A 19233-nucleotide genomic window follows, 5' to 3' on the forward strand; every position below is an offset into this window, starting at 1 on the left:
TTTATACACACTTATAATAAACAAAATAGTACTGCATTCATTTTATAAATTATTACTTTAATTTCATTAGTTTTTATGTGTTGAACCAAGAAAAATACTTTAAAGAAATGAGAATAATGGCAGTAGTGGGGACGAAATGGAAAATATAGATAAAAAAATTATTTTTTTAAATTTAAATTTTCTGAATTAGATGTGATCACTCATTTTTCGTACCAAAAATCGATCGTTAATAACTCTGTAAATACAGCGATTTTAGCCTAAATAAGCTCAATCTGTGATCACTTATTTGTCATACCAAAAATCGATTTTTGGGATAAAAAACTGAAATATCTTAAATCGTTAATAACTCTGTAAATACAGCGATTTCAGCCTAAATAAGCTCAATCGGTGATCACCCATTTTTCATACCAAAAATCGATTTTTGGGATAAAAAACTGAAATATCTTAAATCGTTAATAACTCTGTCAATACAGCGATTCTAGACAAAATAAGCTCAATCTGTGATCACTCATTTTTCATAGCAAAAATCGATTTTTGGGATAAAAAACTGAAATATATTAAATCGTTAATAACTCTGTAAATACATCCGATTCTAGCCAAAATAAGCTCAATCGGTGATCACCCATTTTTCATACCAAAAATCGATTTTTGGGATAAAAAACTGAAATATCTTAAATCGTTAATAACTCTGTCAATACAGCGATTCTAGACAAAATAAGCTAAATCTGTGATCACTCATTTTTCATAGCAAAAATCGATTTTTGGGATAAAAAACTGAAATATATTAAATCGTTAATAACTCTGTAAATACAGCGATTCTAGCCAAAATAAGCTAAGTCTGTGATCACTCATATTTTATAACAAAAATCGATTTTTGGGATAAAAAACTGAAATATCTTAAATCGTTAATAACTTTGTTAATACAGCGATTCTAGCCAAAATAAGCTCAATCTGTGGTCACTCATTTTTCATAGCAAAAATCTATTTTTGGGATAAAAAACTGAAATATCTTAAATCGTTAATAACTCTGTCAATATAGCGATTCTAGCAAAAATAAGCTCAATCTGTGATCACTCATATTTTATAACAAAAATCGCTTTTTGGGATAAAAAACTGAAATATCCTAAATCGTTAATAACTTTGTTAATACAGCGATTTCAGCCAAAATAAGCTCAATCTGTGACCACTCATATTTTATAACAAAAATCGATTTTTGGGATAAAAAACTGAAATATCTTAAATCGTTAATAACTCTGTAAATACAGCGATTTCAGCCTAAATAAGCTCAATCAGTGATCACTCATATTTTATAACAAAAATCGATTTTTGGGATAAAAAACTGAAATATCTTAAATCGTTAATAACTTTGATAATACAGCGATTTCAGCCTAAATAAGCTCAATCTGTGATCACTCATTTTTCATATTAAAAATCTATTTTTGGGATAAAAAAACTGAAATATCTTAAATCGTTAATAACTCTGTAAATACAGGGATTCTAGCCAAAATAAGCTCAATCTGTGATCACTCATATTTTATAACAAAAATCGATTTTTGGGATAATAAACTGATTTATCTTAAATCGTTAATAACTTTGTTAATACAGCGATTCTAGCCAAAATAAGCCCACTCTGTGATCACTCATATTTTATAACAAAAATCGATTTTTGGGATAAAAAACCGAAATATCTTAAATCGTTAATAACTCTGTAAATACAACGATTCTAGCCAAAATAAGCTCAATCTGTGATCAATCATTTTTCATAGCAAAAATCGATTTTTGGGATAAAAAACTGAAATATCTTAAATCGTTAATAACTTTGTTAATACAGCGATTCTAGCCAAAATAAGCTCAATCTGTGATCACTCATATTTTATAACAAAAATCGATTTTTGGGATAAAAAACTGAAATATCTTAAATCGTTAATAACTCTGTAAATACAGCGATTCTAGCCAAAATAAGCTCAATCTGTGATCACTCATATTTCATATCAAAAATCGATTTTTGGGTTAAAAAACTGAAATATCTTAAATCGTTAATAACTCTGTAAATACAGCGATTCTAGCCAAAATAAGCTCAATCTGTGATCACTCATATTTTATAACAAAAATCGATTTTTGGGATAAAAAACTGAAATATCTTAAATCGTTAATAACTCTGTAAATACAGCAATTTTAGCCTAAATAAGCTCAATCTGTGATCACTCATTTTTCATGATACATAATTATCTATCAGTGCCAGGATGCACTAAGTAAGATGAAATCAACAACACAGCTGATTTTTATTTGTCTATTTTGAAAGTGCTTGAGTTTTGTCAAACTGAATTTATTTTGAAAAATTAATAAATTTTATTTTCAAAGAAAAAAATTTTTAAATCAGAAAACATGAATGAAAATGTGAATAAAAAGATTTCATTCATTTCAAAAATTAAAATCTCTTTAATTTTGAAAAGCAACATTTTGAAGCAAAATAATAAATAAAAGATACAAAATAATCAGGTAAGTTTGTTTATTTTTTATTTGACAAATTAAATTTTGACAAAACCTATGCACTTGTCAGCAAGAATTATTGTGTTTGTTATCGAAACGCTCTCATTTTACTTATTACATCATGTATCAGTACATACAACTACAAAATGGCCTACGAAAATATTTTAGAAAATCTTTTTTAGAAAATATTTAGTCAATATTTCGAAAATTCAGTAATTTCTATCCTTATTTTCCATGACTTGATACACGAATATTAAATTTATATTTGTATTTGTTTAAGCGATTTTCTATATTTTTGGAGAAAATTAATTTTCAATTGAAATTAATTTTTTTTATTGGACCATAACTGATAACTAATTGGAAGTGCAAACATTTTGATTTTTAACATAATTCAAATTTCACCCGAAACAAAATATTTAGTTTTCTGCATTGCTTTTATAAAACAAGGATATTTCTGGGGTAAAATTTAATATTATTCCATCAAATTGTTTGTTTTTATGCAAACAGATATTATTTTTAGCTGGAATTGGATAAATACCAAATGAGAAAACATTAGAATATAAAATTACTGATAAAAATTATGTGATTTGGAATTATGAAAGATAAAAGACATAAACATAAATACTTGCATATCTGTGCAACAACTTTTATTTGGCAAAAGAGTTTATGACTATTTTATTTTACTTTACTTTTTGTTTAGTTTTTTTTTAATATTTATAATATCTTTGTATTCATGCATACTATGTATATGAGATATTGATAAGGATGTAGACATTGGAAACGGATGTGGACAGGTTACACGCAAAGTAGCAAGACAAGAAATTTATAAAATTTTTGCAAAACTCTCAAATTAGTTAGCTTTTGCTAAATATGTAAAAAAATAACTATACATTTTGATGAATTAATAAAACTCATACTTTTTGTATGCATACTTCCAGATGGTTCTGTCTATTTGTGTATTCTTTATCAATGACAATAGTAACACTATAAAAATTGGAATTTTTATGAGCATATCGAACCATAAATCTTTATTGAAAACTCGTTTGCATTTTACACAAAAAAAAAAAAAAAATAAACAGAAAACCAGAATTGATATTTGTCCAGCCAGTACTAGGAGTACTTTGATGCTGGGGAGGATGATTTGAAAATGAGTGGTGTTCAAACAAGAGCTTACAAGTAACAAATGTACTCGTAAATGTAATTCACTAGTTGTTTATCTTCTTCATTTTTGTTGAGGGATTTTTTTGTCGTTTTCTCTTGTTTACCTGGGTGAGTTTTTGTTTAGCAAGATGTTATTGGAAAAAACCACAGTGATAACTGTCCAGTATTTAAAAAATATTCTGTTTGCAGTTGTGTTTTTTTTTCAGATGAATAGACAAAATAAAACATTAGTTTTAAACAAAGAAAATTGGTCAATTCAACTGCCAATTTAACTTATATTTATTAAAGTTAAATGATATTCATTTCTGTGGTACACGAACCATTTAAAATTGACACTGTCCAACAAATTGACACTTTTTTATTGGAACAGAATAGCAACCCTATAATTCTGAAAGGGCATGTTGAGTAGATCATTTTTGTAGAATAAACTTAGAAAAAAAATACATGTGTCTCCAAGTTTTGCCCAAAGTAATGCACTTTTGTATGGGCCCCCAAAGATGTGGTGTCATTTTTGCAAAAAAGTGATCAATTTCACAGGCTCATATCTTGTAAACAGTTCAGAGTTTTGATTTACTCTCTGAGGCAAAGTTGTAGCCCTTATCATAAGGATCAAAAAGTGTGAATATATAAAATCAAAGAAACTCCATCTTCAAGATCAAAATCGCAAAAAACTTTTAAAAAAATCGATTTGTTTACCTTTTTTCCCCTGTTCAGGTTAATAGGTAGCAAACCGTTCAAAATTCAAGGAAACAATCAACTACAAAAATGTACCTAAGATCTCAGTAAACAACTTTCTAAAACATATGAACTTCCTAGGAATGATTCTTAACACCGTTTAGGTAGGTCAATATAAGTTAGTAAGTAAAAACTAAAGGTGTTTTGGACCATCAACTAAATTAAATTATTATAAACTAAAGCATACTTTCAGGCAGATTTAAAAACAATTACTTCAAATTTTGTAAAGTTTTTTGCGATTTTGATCTTGAAGATGGAGTTTCTTTGATTTAATATATTCACAATTTTTGTTCTTTATGACAAGGGCTACAACTTTGCTTCAGAGAGTAAATCAAAATTCCGAACTCTTTGCATGATATGAGCCTGAGAAAATTATCACTTTTTTGCAAAAATTTTTAAGATTTCATTTTCTCCCTTGAAATGTTTCCCTTACACCTTTTTTAATAACCCTTCTATCTGAATGGAATGTTTGTTTATTGAGTGTAGGGCAATAAGATTTTATTATTTGTCTGAATGTCTGCATAAATATTTACCTAAATGTATATACACTAACATATATTTGACGATAAATGTATAATTTATTTTTCTTAATTTTCTTTTATTGTTAAGCATTTTATGGTGTAAACAATAACACTTGCTTTAAGCATTTACTGCTACCATCTTGAGCTACTGCCAGCATGTTTGCTATTACTTTTACTAGATTTTTATTTATGTTTGTATGATTGTACTCTTACGTTTCATTTGAGGGATGAATAAAGGAAATGGACTCATAAAATAAGTTAATAGTTCACTTATGTTTATGTATCTCAATTAAGAAACTGTATGAACAACATTTATTCAACAAACACACGCTCTCACTTAAACACACTTCTTCTATACAACATAGATTCTTAAATATTATATGCGAATTAAATAAGTATTTATATAAATGCTTATGTTAATAGAGAAATCTTGGCATTAAAGTAAATATTCCTGGAATAAAACAAATTAGAAGGTAAAGCGTAGAAATAAATCGATAAAAGAAAACACAAGTCACGCAAAGCTGGCTTTATATATTGAGATATATTGATTTAATTTGTTTTGGGTAGTTTTTTTTTAGCACTTTTGTTGAGTAAATATTTAATTCAGAAAAACATATTCAATATTTTTTTTAATGCTAAATTTGTGACAACATAGACATGTTGTCACATCATTGTAAAACCACATCATCATTTAATTTTCCAATCACTTCATAAGTGATGCACAAATTGTTTAAATATTTAAAATTTCAATTTTAAATCAATGTCTATCAATTGAAATTTTATTCTAATATTTGGTATGTTGTATATTTCATATTAATTTCATTTACTTCCTTTTTGTACTTTTACTCTATACCATTAGCATATAGATTATTCATTCCGTTTGTAATTTGTAAACTATTAATTCGACTGCCTACAAATACCAATTCTGGATGTTTATTTAGCAATGTCTGTTAAAATGGAATTTTTTAACGACTTAGATAATTTGCTAACCTATATGTAAGTACAGACAGCATCAAAAGTGTTTAAACACCAGTGAATTTTTTCATTATTTTAATTTCATGACAATCACTATATTCCGATATAATTTTTTTTTTAAAACCAATTATTCAGCACAAACAAACCGAAACCGAAACAAACCGAAACTTTTAAATTTTAATCGATGGATTTTTGGATTTTCATTATCATTTGTGGGGTTTACTCACTTTTGAGGCTGTCTGTATATCGGACTTGCTTTTAAGAACCTTGGTATTGAAAATCAGCTAGATAGCACCACATCTGGAAAAAAAATTAATTAAATCCTATGACCTCATCTACGATTCGTTCATACATAATTTTGTAATCGGCCCAGTAGTTTATAAGATTCAGATTAATTACCACATTTTTCGATTGACCCAACTGTGCCTTGATGTGTGCATGATGAATTGTCCAAACAATTGATCACCCTGTAAAAATAAACTATGATAACTATGAAAAAATATTGAGCAATTTATAAATATGACATGATCACAATACTTCATAATATGAACATATGGCTACACACGCAGAGAAAAAATATAGTTGTCCATGGTTACCGTAACCATTTAAATAGTGTTACAAGTTTTTTTTAACAATATTATAGTCAAAATAACTATTTATATGATTGTGGTAACCATAGTATGTTTAATTTACGATTCACATATGTATGTGACAACCATTTATATGATGAATAATTGTATCATAATATGTTGTTCTCAGATTATGATATCCATAAGCCGAGAGCAACATAATATGGTAAGTCCCTCATCATATGAATGGTTGTCACAAACATATACTTGTTTACTGTAAGCATATATATAGTTGACACAATCATGTGAATCGTAAATTAAACACATTATATTTACCACAATCATATAAATAGTTACTGTGACTATAATATTGTTAAAAAAAACTTGTAACACTAGGTCTGTTCATTTACTTTCCAAGTAAGTACTTGCAACGAGAGAATAAAATCAAAATTTACAAAATTGTTCTCTTAAATTCTCAAAAATAGTAAAAAGTAAATGAAGGCTTTTCCAGTAACAATTGTTTTATACACACAATTTTCTTATTTTATTCCTCCTAAAATGTTTAAATACTCACATTTTCTTCAATTTAATTGATAATTCTTTTTTGACATTTTTTCACCACAAAAATAAAATTGTAAATAAATAAACAATAATACAAAACATTTGAAATATATGCTGCTAACTTGCGAGTTCCAAATAGAACTTGTAATAGTTTGCAACGAGAGAACACTCTCTAAAATTTATACACTCTTGATTTTTTCTCTACTTGCAAGTTTTTTGAGTTAATGAACGCTTTTCCAGTAACAATTGTTACTAACTAGTAACAACTTTTAGTTATTGAACAGAGCTACTATTTAAATGGTTACAGTAACCATGGACAACTATAATTTTTCTCTGCGTGCAACCATATTAGTATCCTCTCATCTTATATGTTTAAAAATAAATCACCGGGCTTAACCATAATATGATTGTACAATTATGATATAATCATAGCAGCTGGCATGTTTATATACATCCATATTAATATGAATATATTGGGTGTATGACTTAAATATGCGGGATTTACAATATTTTTTTAACTAATAAGTCATTTCGAAGGGTACATATCTGTTATGTATTCCCATTTAGTTATCAACATTATACTGTAAACAACAATGTTTTTTTACCAACAAAGCGTCACACAGTGCTTTGTTTTCATATAGGCAATGGACAAAAATAGAAGGAGTTATTGCAGACGAATAAAAATTAGTGGAATATTACCTTTTGGTAAGATTAAGAAAAAATATAATTCTTGAAAAAATCCGTGAAAGGACACGGGTACCTCCCATATATCCTGAACATATAATTTTGAATAAAATTCACAGTTATACTCCTAACATTTTAAATTATGGTTATAGTCATTTTAATAAAGTTATTGTTGTTTGTGAAAATTTTTATTACAATCGCAGCACGGATTCGGGTGGCTGCCATACATCCTTTTCCTTAAAAAACCTATAAACCTGTATAAAATTATTAATTTTCAGAAATTATTGTTCTCTTATAATATTAGATGCAAAGTTATGAAAATTTTATCGGAAGGATATTCATAATTCCAAGACATCAAGATTTCAATATCCTGTATAACATCTAAATTTTTTTTAAAAAATTCTTAAAAATCGTTTCTTATTTTTGGAACCAATTTGGTTATAATCATTTTAATAAAGTTATTATTGTTTGTGAAAATCGCAGCAAGGATTCGGGTGGCTGCCATATATCCTTTTTCTTAAAAAACCTATAAACCTGAATAAAATTATATTTTCAGAAATTATTGTTCTCTTATAATATCAGATTAATTTAGTTATTAACATTTCAATTCTAGCAAGGATTTACATAACTGCCATATATCCTTTTTTAAAAAAAATACTGAAATATTGTATATATTTTCTAAATTCGGAAGGACGGATGGACGGACATTTTCAAATGTTGATAGCCTTATGGTTCAGCTGTAATATTAGAAACTGGATAATGGATTATACTTTAAGTGTTCCTAATATCAGCAGAAGCTCATATTAATATCTCAATCTGAGGATATGTAGGTTATATTCAATTATTGAGTTACTTACATTTACGGTAAAAATGTATTATTTATGGGTGCCATCAAAAACAATTTTTTTTAAAGTTCTGGTCAAAACGGACAAATAATGATTTCACATTATAATAAATAAGAGATAAGCATTAGATAAAATTAAAGAAAAATTAAAATTAATTAACATGTTTTTTTTCAAAATTAAATCAAACTTTGTTATTTTTGTTGATTTCAGCAAACAAAACATACAATATCAAGAACCAAATAAAGAAATATTAATACACTTTATGCCATTAGACTACTTTTATTAAATAACGCAATATTTCTTAGTTATTTAAAAGAAAAAAAGGTATTATTTTATAAAAAACCGAAAATCTGGAGCTCTTTCCCCAAACCATCAAATTGAAAATTTACGAAATGGTAATTTATATATTTAAACAAAAACAAAATTTTAATAGTTTTCATACGAAAGGACAACTAATGATTACATTTTCTTATAGATAATACTTATGGCTATTCTATAGTAAAACATAATCAAAATAGATTAACACGTATTTTACTAATATTCCAACAAAGTTTTAGAATTTCAGGCTTACAATAAAAAAAATGTTAATTATTAAAAATTGCGCAGATTAAACTGTTAAACCTTTTTTTGACAAAGGCAGTAATTTTCCATAATTCCACATTCATATTCTTTCATTTGCAGCCAATCGCGAGTTTATATCTTTTAAAACGAACTTTTAACAATAATTTTAGTTAAACTTAAAACAAATATATTTTTCTCTATAAAATTTATGTTGAAAATGTACTAACTTTAGCGATCTCTAGTGGCGACAATAAGAGATATTTATAAATAAGTCTTTTTTATACGAATGAGTTATTTAGTTGTCTATTGAAAAATATAAGTTTCATTAACATCAAAGACATGATCTTGTTTTTGATTTTTGTCCATTGAACAAAGCACTGTGCGTCATATGCGAGAAATTTTGCTTTAATTCTTTAATTTGAAAAAAGTAAAGCTGAAGCGAACCGATTGCTCACTGAAGCTTATGCTGATTGTTTTCCATCGATTTCAACGTGAGAGAGATGGTTTGTGCGGTTCAGAAGTGGTGATTTTGATACGGAAGGCCAGTCAAAGAAGTTTGATGACCAATAATTGGAGGCATTACTCCATGAAGATTGTTGCCAAACTTAACAAGAGCCTGCAAGATCATTGGAAGATACTCAAGCAGCAATTTAAAAACGTTCACGAGCAGCAGGATTCATGCAAAAGCAGGGAAATTGGGTACCATACGAATTGAAGCCGAGAGACATTAAAAGACGATTTTGTATGTCTGAACTGCTGTTTGAACGCTATAAAAGAAAATCAATTTTTCAACGAATGATTACTGGCGATGAAAAATGGATCCACTACAATAACCCGAAGCGTAAGAGATCGTAAGTAAAGCCCGAACAACCAGCTGATATTTATGGCGCTAAGATAATGCTCTGTATTTGGTGGGAGCAGAAGGGTCCTATCTATTATGAGCTGCTGAAATTTACCTAGATCATCACTGGGAACCTGTAGCGAACGCAACTGATTCGTTTGAAGTGAGCATTGTCCGATAGAGGTCTCGCATTTTTAAGACATATACCCAATATAGTATGATAGTTAAATCATAATATGATTCTATTATGATTACCAATGAACAAAAAACTACTACAAGTGATTTATTTAGGCATAATTAATATTAAGTTTTCATAATATGATATTGTTGGTTATGGTCACCACAACCATGTTTTTATTTGCGAGCTAGTAACTATAATAGAAGATTCCATTCATTTTATTTGTATGCGAATAGGAATTATTTGTTTCTAGGATATGCCTTACTTTGGGGCAGAATAATTTTATTTTTAAGATGATTATTATAAAAACTAGTATTTAGTAATTTATCTTAATAGCTTATAATCATTTTGGAAGAGTGTACAAGATTCATTATAGCCTGTTTAAATGTTTTGAAATTAAAACGAAAATGTACATACATACATACATATGTTTGAAATATCTTGTGATTATTATATTAATTTTGCTGTCCTATTTATTTTGATTGTAATTTGAATTTGCATTTGATGAAATAATGATTAAATTTATGGAAATTCATTGACAATTAGGCATTTACAACCACAACGTTTTATTTAAATTCAAATTTATACCATGCGTTGATATAACAGCGGATATAAATGTTGATGCTGATGATGATGAAGCTGACGACAACAATGACGATGACTGTGTGGCATTAAAATTTGTTTGACACAAAACACACGTTAACGTTTTTGTGGGCGTCTAAAAGGTTGACAGGGTAAATTCAACAAAATCTAAAAAAAATATATGAATTGTATATACAAATTTAAATAAATATACTTTCAGTCACTTGTTGTTGTATTTTAAATATTGTATTTATAACATTTTGCCATAAATTATTTATTTATTTCTGATTTATGTAGTGTTGAAAATTGATTTCCCCCGAGCATTATTAGGAAAAACAATAACAATGCGAACCGAACCGACACGAAACAAAAACAAAATGGAACAAAGCTAAATAAACAATTCGATTTGTTATGCGCGACTTTACTTTGAAAAGCTGCAAAAATTGTAATAATATTGTAATATTTAATTTGTATTTTGAATTTAAATATATGATAAACACCAGTGGCGTATTAGTAATATTTTCTATGTAAATTATTTGTTTGACATTCAATATTACTCATACCACCTGTTGCATATATATTCTCTAGGAATTACGTACAAATGATGGCTTAAGAGATAATAACTTTTGCGATTGTCAAATTATCTGATTTGTTTTTTTTTGGTAACATAAACAAAGATTTTACAATGTTTGTAATGTATTGATTTATTAAAATGTTCATATATACGTAAAATTTTACATATATTTATGTTGCCAAATTTATTATGCATTAAAATTTTGTTTAATTTTGAATATTAGTACAACTATTTGGTTTTGACTAAAGTGTTTCTAAATTTCTTCAACTATTTCGACAAATATCTATCTTTAAAACCCAAATTATTTCTAAAATCTTTAATTATATCGATTTTTATGAAACCATTAAATATACTTTTTATCCATCTCTCCAATTGTGTTTAGTGCTGTAAATTTTCCTCAAACATATTTTCCAATAATCTTGATGTTTTTTTTTTGTTAAAAGATAAAACAAATAATTTATTGTTAATAATTTTGGTATTGATACGTGATTAGAAGTAGTCCGTGTGTTAAAGTAAATGGGAAAAACGAAAAATCGAAGGCTTTTATCAAAATAGTGTTTTGTCAGCTATTAATTTAATGACCATTACATGTGAGTTGATGTGTAATGTGTTGAAAAGTAATCCAAGAGATGTGGGATTTCTCATGATTTCACTGCTATACACACATAAAGGAACAAAAAAGAATTCCTGAAAAGTATGATTTGATTAATTGTAATTGAAAAACATTAAACTAGATAGAACAACAATAATAATAACGCAACTAATAAAATTTAATATTATACAGTTGGGAGCAGAAATATCAAACGAATTGCTAACATATCTGATACAAAGCTGATTTTCTACAACAATTGTTATTTTCTGGATGATTTAAATCAATAACACTCTGCTACAAAATGACACATTTTGTCAGAACTTGAAAAGCGACCTAAGTGAGGTTGTAGGCCTAGGTGAGGACATACTAAAACCGTTTTCAAAGATTTTGAAACACCCTCAAAATTTTGAGATATTTTGAAAAAACTGTTTTAGGGTAGGTCGTAGTACTTTAGTTCCTCTAACTGACACATTTTTAGACGGATTTCAAAATTGCGTAAGTTTTTATAAAAAGTTTCGCTTATTTATTATTTTGTTTTTCGTAATTTTTCATATTCAACAATAGTTAATTTAATTTTTTTCTATGAAAACCTATTCTTTTTTGCACATTGTTTTAAAGACTTTATATGGGAAAAAATGAGATATTACTTCTTAAAATTGATTTATATTTGCAAAAGTTATTAAACATTTTTGAAAAAAGTTCGAAAAAATGTACCTTGTAAATTCAAAATTGTACAAATATTTTTTTTTCTACAATTTTTTGTTTATTTTCATTTATATGCGCTGGGGTAGAAAATACTAAAAATGGTGTTAATTAAAAGTTGAATAACTTTTAGAATTTTCATCCGATTTGAATAATTAAAACCATGTTTCATTGCTTATTATGTCATATCAAAATAAGCAATGAAAAGCGACTAAAATCAAAAAAGTTGATAAATTTTATTTTTCTTTTAGATATTCTTAACAAAAACAATACTTATAACTTAAAAATGTATCAAAAAACGGGTTTATTTCCAAACCCGTTAAAAAATTTAAAGTTGGACAAAAACTGACTAAGCTACAAGTCGATAAGTCGACGAACATAACTGAAAATGGTTTTTTCAGAATAACTTCTGAAGTTGAGGGTGTTTCTGAAATTTTTAGAGACAATTTGTAGTCTACTCACCAAGACCTATAACTCACGCTAGGCCGTTTTCCAAGTTTTTTTCTATCGTAACACCGTGTAATTTATAGACAAATATTAGGTGACTTAAAAATGCGTTTAGTTTTGTACAATATAAAATAAATTTATTAAAAGTATTAGTCATTTCCATATTTCTGGCAGCATATGGATTACGAGTCAAAAGAACTTTTGATGAAAAGATCGAATCTATCCAGTATCAGATACGCTGTTCCAAAGTGAAGCGTATCCTAGACAGAGTAATCTCTTTCGATGGAAACAAATAGTAGTTGGACGGGGTAAGGTCTGGACTATAAAGATAGTGAGACAAAACTTCCCAACCACTTTATTCTAAATGTGGCCGAGAGTTCTCATGATGGAATATTACGGATTCATGTCTGGCCGAATATTGTAGACATTTTTCGGCCAAAGCTCGCTTCAGCCAAATCAGTTCACCGTGATGGTCTGGTCAGATTTTATAGCTCAGAATATGTAGCACCCCTTTACCTTAACCCCTTCACCTTAACGCCATCGATATTTGGCTTTGGCTTCGACTCGGCTGGTTGGCCGGGCTTCACATACGATATCTTACGCTTCCGGTTATCGTTGCAAAAATTTCGGACATCGAAAATAATCTTTCAAAGTTTCTCAACTTCAATTCCTATGGTAACCAATTTCCAGATTCCAATGATTTTGAGAAAAAAAAATCAATTTTAACACAGTAGTATAGATTAGATTATACCTGCACACAAAAAGCGCATTTGGCATTAAGGGAGACTTTTGTGATTTACATATAAGAAGCAATAACTATTATGCAGCCTCATCTAGAACAAAAATTTTCTTTAATTAAAGAACAAAAATTATGATTTTTGTTCAATATGAACCGCTTAGAAACTGATTTCAAAGCCTAGTTTATTTTTCAGCTTCTTAGCTGTATTTCTGTAAGCTTTTACCGCAGGTAGCTATCATAGAATCATGATATTGCTACTAGGGATATTTGAATAATCGAATAATAAAACAAGTAAGAAAGTATGGTCGGTTAAGCCCGACCATATAATACCCTACATTAAGTAAAAGAGCAAAAACATTTTTCTTTTAAAATTTCAATAATTTATATTTTTAAGTGATTTTCGGAAGTGGGCCTTATATGGGGCTAATTATGGAACGATCACCATGAAATTAGGTCGTGTGATTTATGTCTATATGAAAGTTTACTATGTTGAATTTTGTGAGTATACCAACATTTTTAAGCGATTTATGCACGTAAAAGTGATTTTCGGAAGCGGGCCTATATGGGAGCTATGACTAATTATGGACCGATCGTAACAAAATTTGACGACATGAATTTTGTATATATAAAACTTATTTGGAGCGTAATTTGTGGAGATACATTTATAAATTAAACATTTATGTCCGATAAAGTCCAATTTCAGAAGGACATTTGTATGGGGCTAGGTGAAATAATGGACCGATTTCAGCCAGTTTCAATAGGATTGGTCCTTGGGCCAATCGCAAAGTGATTCTAAGCAGATCGGTATACTTTAAGGTGGGTGTTAGATATTTTTGGGCGTTGCAAACATCTGCACAAACGCATAATACCCTCCCCACTATGGTGGTGTAGGGTATAAAAACCATATTAATCAATATACTGAATAATCAGTTACTAGATTAATCAAAATCTCTGCTTAACCAAAACTTTGACTAATAAATTAATTTGAATATTTATGTTCAGAAAAATTAAAAAGAAAAATAAACACAAAATAAACAAAATTCGAATAATTTGTTTGAAATTCTTCGAATTTAGTTTATTTTTAATTATTGTTTTCTTTGAATGGTCAAAACAAACATTACACAGGGCAACATAATCGAAAAAAATGTAGATGCTTTTTAAACCACTACACAGTTTTCATGTATTGTAGCTCCAGTAGTACAAATATGGTCTAAATTACCTTAAACCGTTTATATATTGAGTTTTTATCGACTCAGTATTTTCATAGTTATAAATTATAACTTATAATAACAAATTAAAGAAAAAAATATATTTTTTACGTGAAAATAGCTAAATTATTTATTTTCTAAGTTTAATTTAATAACATCGGACGAAACGTCTAATAAAATTTGTAATTAAACTTAAACAATTTTTAAAAAGGAACCTATTCATAGAATTGTAGAATTTGTCCATTTTTGTACTTAGGTAGACATGATGCTGTTGAACTGTGGTATTAATTTAATTATGATTATGAATAATAAACATGTTTAATTAATCGAATATGTGATTAATCCGAAATTTGAATAATTTGATCTTCGACTAATCCATTAATCGTAGATCCGCTATTGCTACACTGAATTTAGCAATAACAAGCGAATTATAATAATGCTTTTCTGGATTATATTGGTCTACTATACTTATATTTCTTACAATATTTACTAGATTCCTCTTTAAAAAATATTTATACACAGAACAAATTATTTCTTAAACCGTTTCAATTCAAATATTTGTCACATATTGAACTGCTTTCAATTATTTCATAATTAAATAAAGTATTCATGTGCTCAAAAACTTGATATACATGAATACTTGATTCAATTATGAAATAATTGAAACCAGTTCAATATGTGATAAATGTTTGAATTGAAATATAGTTTTTTCTGTGTACATTTAACATTTGAATTTTTTCTCCTAATATTTTGGCTTGTATCAACTTTTTCTGAATACAACTGTTTTATACATTTCTGTTTCTCTGGTATGTGTGTTATTGTTATTGCTGAGTAAAAGTAATAATTCCAATAAAAATTGTTTATGATTTTTTGGCGTGAATTGTCTAGAAGTCTAGTAGCAAAAATACAGAAGAGTCATTTAAAAGATAAACAAGGTTCTTTGATTATACTCGTTCTATTTTAGGTTTCAATCTCTATGTAATATTTTGTTATACCCTACATTAATGTTGTGGTGGATTTCATATGAAACTTAAGTAGACCGCTGATAAACCATACTTTTAAAGATTTTTGCAAAGTTTTCTTGAATTAAAAATTTAACCAGTTTTTAATAAGAGAGAAAATTAAAAAAAGAATATAAAAAAGATTTCATAATTGCGACATGTATCTTTTGCTAGCCTCTTTTATAATTCTTTAACATTGATACGTTTCATTTGTCCTTATATCATTTATCCACACCCAGAGAAAAAATATAGTTGCACATGATTACCATAACCATTTCAACATTTTTAAAAGTTTTTTAACAATATCATGGTCCTTATAATTATATAAATTATTGCGGTAACCATAATATGTTTAAGGTACATAATTTTAGTAATCATATATATGATTATAGTAACTAAAGGTAGGGTCATACATGACAAAGATTTACTCAATTTAGCACAAATTTCTTTGACGTGTTTACTCTTACAAGTGTTTTGTAAGATCAAACAGCATCGAATAGAATAAAACTAAATTTTTTGTTTTAAATCATCCTTAGTAAAATAAGATTTTGAAATAAATGAAAGAATTAAAATACATTTTATTTAATGGTTACGTATTTTTCTTCAAATATTTGCCATGTGTGACCCTACCATAAGTATATGTTTGTGGTAACCATTTTTGTGATGTATTACTTCACCATAATATGTCGTTCTAAGATTATGATATCCAAATCTGAGAACAACACGTTATGATGTACGAAATTCAGGACGAATCTAAAAATTACAACTGAATAGATTTACCCCATACATAATAATTTTATAAAAGCTGTTTGTGCTACATCTATATTCGGTGCAGCCTCATCAAACATTGTATTTTCCTACTATATGGTACTCCTACAACAACTAATATGTATGTACGTATAATTAGGGTAATCACTATTTGGATTTTTTTGGAATTTCGAAGCTAAGGTCTAAGAGGCTCAAAAACTGAAAACTGGGGCCAATTAACAGGTCCATTTCTCGAAATTAAGATATCGCCAAATTCGGTTTTGAATTGACGTATGTTGATTAGGGTGGCCCTTAATAAAGAAAAGTTGGATTTTTCCCAATCTCACCGCCCTAGTTTGGGGAACATTGCTAAAAAAATCATCCTGAAAAAATTTTACATAAACCGCAAGCCCTCTGAAGTTTTGAGATGCATTTACAAGGCGAAAAAAAGCATTTTTTTTAGATTTTATAAAAATTTTGCAATTAAAAATTTTTTGCAATTTATTTTGAAACCATAGAAATTTGTACGTAATTGTCGTTCTAATAAGATATAAAAAATAAAATTTGGTTTAAAAATGTTAAAGTTAAAAAAATTCCCCAGGCCATTAACGAGTCTCAGGCCACTAGAACAAGAAATGTAGGAACAGAATTAACATATTTTGAGAAATATTAAATTAAAAGCAGATTTTCACTTAAAATATATCCATATTTACTTGTATATGAGTTTTTGTTTTCGTAGGATACCGTTAACCTATTCGCAGGTATGACCGAACATTTTTTTAACGGTAGTTTCAAAAGTTAATTTTCAAGTTTTTAAAAATTTTGTTAAACAAATTTCGGATTTTTTATCGGCTCATTTGGAATTTATTGAGAATATAATAGAGAATAAAAATATGAAAAAAGTGTGACAATGCTTTCTATAGTTTTTCCGTACCTGCGATTTAAATTTTGCGATTTTCGAAAAAAATAATTTTTTTCACCATATTTCTGAAAGTTTTGCCTTAAATCGTGGAAGTCAAAGGTCACATTTTTCAATATTTATAATTTCTCATGGAAAGATAGCTATGTTATATATTTTGAATTCGAATATACAAGCTTTGATAGTTAAAGAACATTATAGAAAGTTCAACAGAGATGGCGTGTGCTCTAGGCTTCGAATATACGAGCTTTGACAGTTAAAGAACAATCTAGAGTGCAGATGGCAATGTTATAAATAGTGACATAGGTTGCAGTCGTTAGTGAGTTTATCAGAGACGATATTCGAATAAACATCAACTGAGTGCCTTAAAGTGTGCTGTATTTTCAAGTGAATTCGTGTACATTATAAAGTGTGTCTGTATTTCTGCGAATTTATAAACGTGTATAAAAAAAACACTGAGTGATTATTTAATTCAATTGTTGTACATCTATATATATAAAAATTAAATGGTCCATGTATGTAATTTCATCACTTGAGAACGGCTTGAGCGATTTGGCTGATTTTTTTTATTCGATTCGAAATTTTCAGAAGATGGTTTGTAAAAAAAAAATTACGGCTAAAACCGGTTTTTTTGAGTCCAGTCAACTGTAATAAAGAAGCCCCTAAAGTATGCAGTACAAATTTAGATATTTTATTTGCAAATAAATAAGAACAGGCAGGGTTGGAGAAACTTGACGAACTAACATTAGTAAATGCTACCGGGCGAAGCCGGGGCGGTCAGCTAGTTTTAAATAAATAAAGAGGTGTTACAATTTTCAAACTACTAAACTACTTTTATTTGCAATCAAAAGTATCCGTTTTATTTAAAGGAAACGTTTTGAAATGGTTAAAACGTAACAATATTATAGTCACAGTAACTATTTATATGATTGTGGTAACCATAATATCAATCATATATATGGTTACTGTAAACAAGTATATGTTTGTGATAACCATAATTTCAAACCAAAAAGCATTGTTGCAAAGGGAAAACAGATTCGTGATAGCAACCGAATTTGTTGCCAATCGAAGAAGAATTTCAGTTGAGGCAACCAAACTTTAGTTACGCATTCCAAAATATTGTAGCCACAACTGTAAAATTCGGTCACTAAGATAGAATCATTCGATTAGCAACAAATTCGGTTGCTATCACGAATCTGTTTTCTCTGTGTGGTATTTATCTTTAACGATCTCGTTTGACTGTAATGCGAACTCCGGCTTAATTTTTAAAGAATTACAGTCCGATGATGCCGCTAGCGTTTAAAACGCATTTTCTGAATGTTAGGGAGGCTGATATCTGTTGTGAAATTGTTAAATAACTATTAAACCTCATCGCTGAACACCATTTTCCGATAAATCGGTCCTCTATAAGTTGCGAATAAATTTTTAGATGAAGGAAAATAATTTTAGACCTTGAAAGCATAGAAAATCACAAAAGTGCAAAATAAGGGCCACCCTTATGAACATCTACAACTGATGCTGCTATTTGTCTTTGTGTAAAGGATTTCCTGCTATTACTATTATTTGCCATCTTCATCATTATCATCCTTGTCATCATGATC

Source organism: Calliphora vicina, chromosome 3 (assembly GCF_958450345.1).
Source record: "Calliphora vicina chromosome 3, idCalVici1.1, whole genome shotgun sequence".
Classification (NCBI taxonomy): Eukaryota; Metazoa; Arthropoda; class Insecta; order Diptera; family Calliphoridae; genus Calliphora; species Calliphora vicina.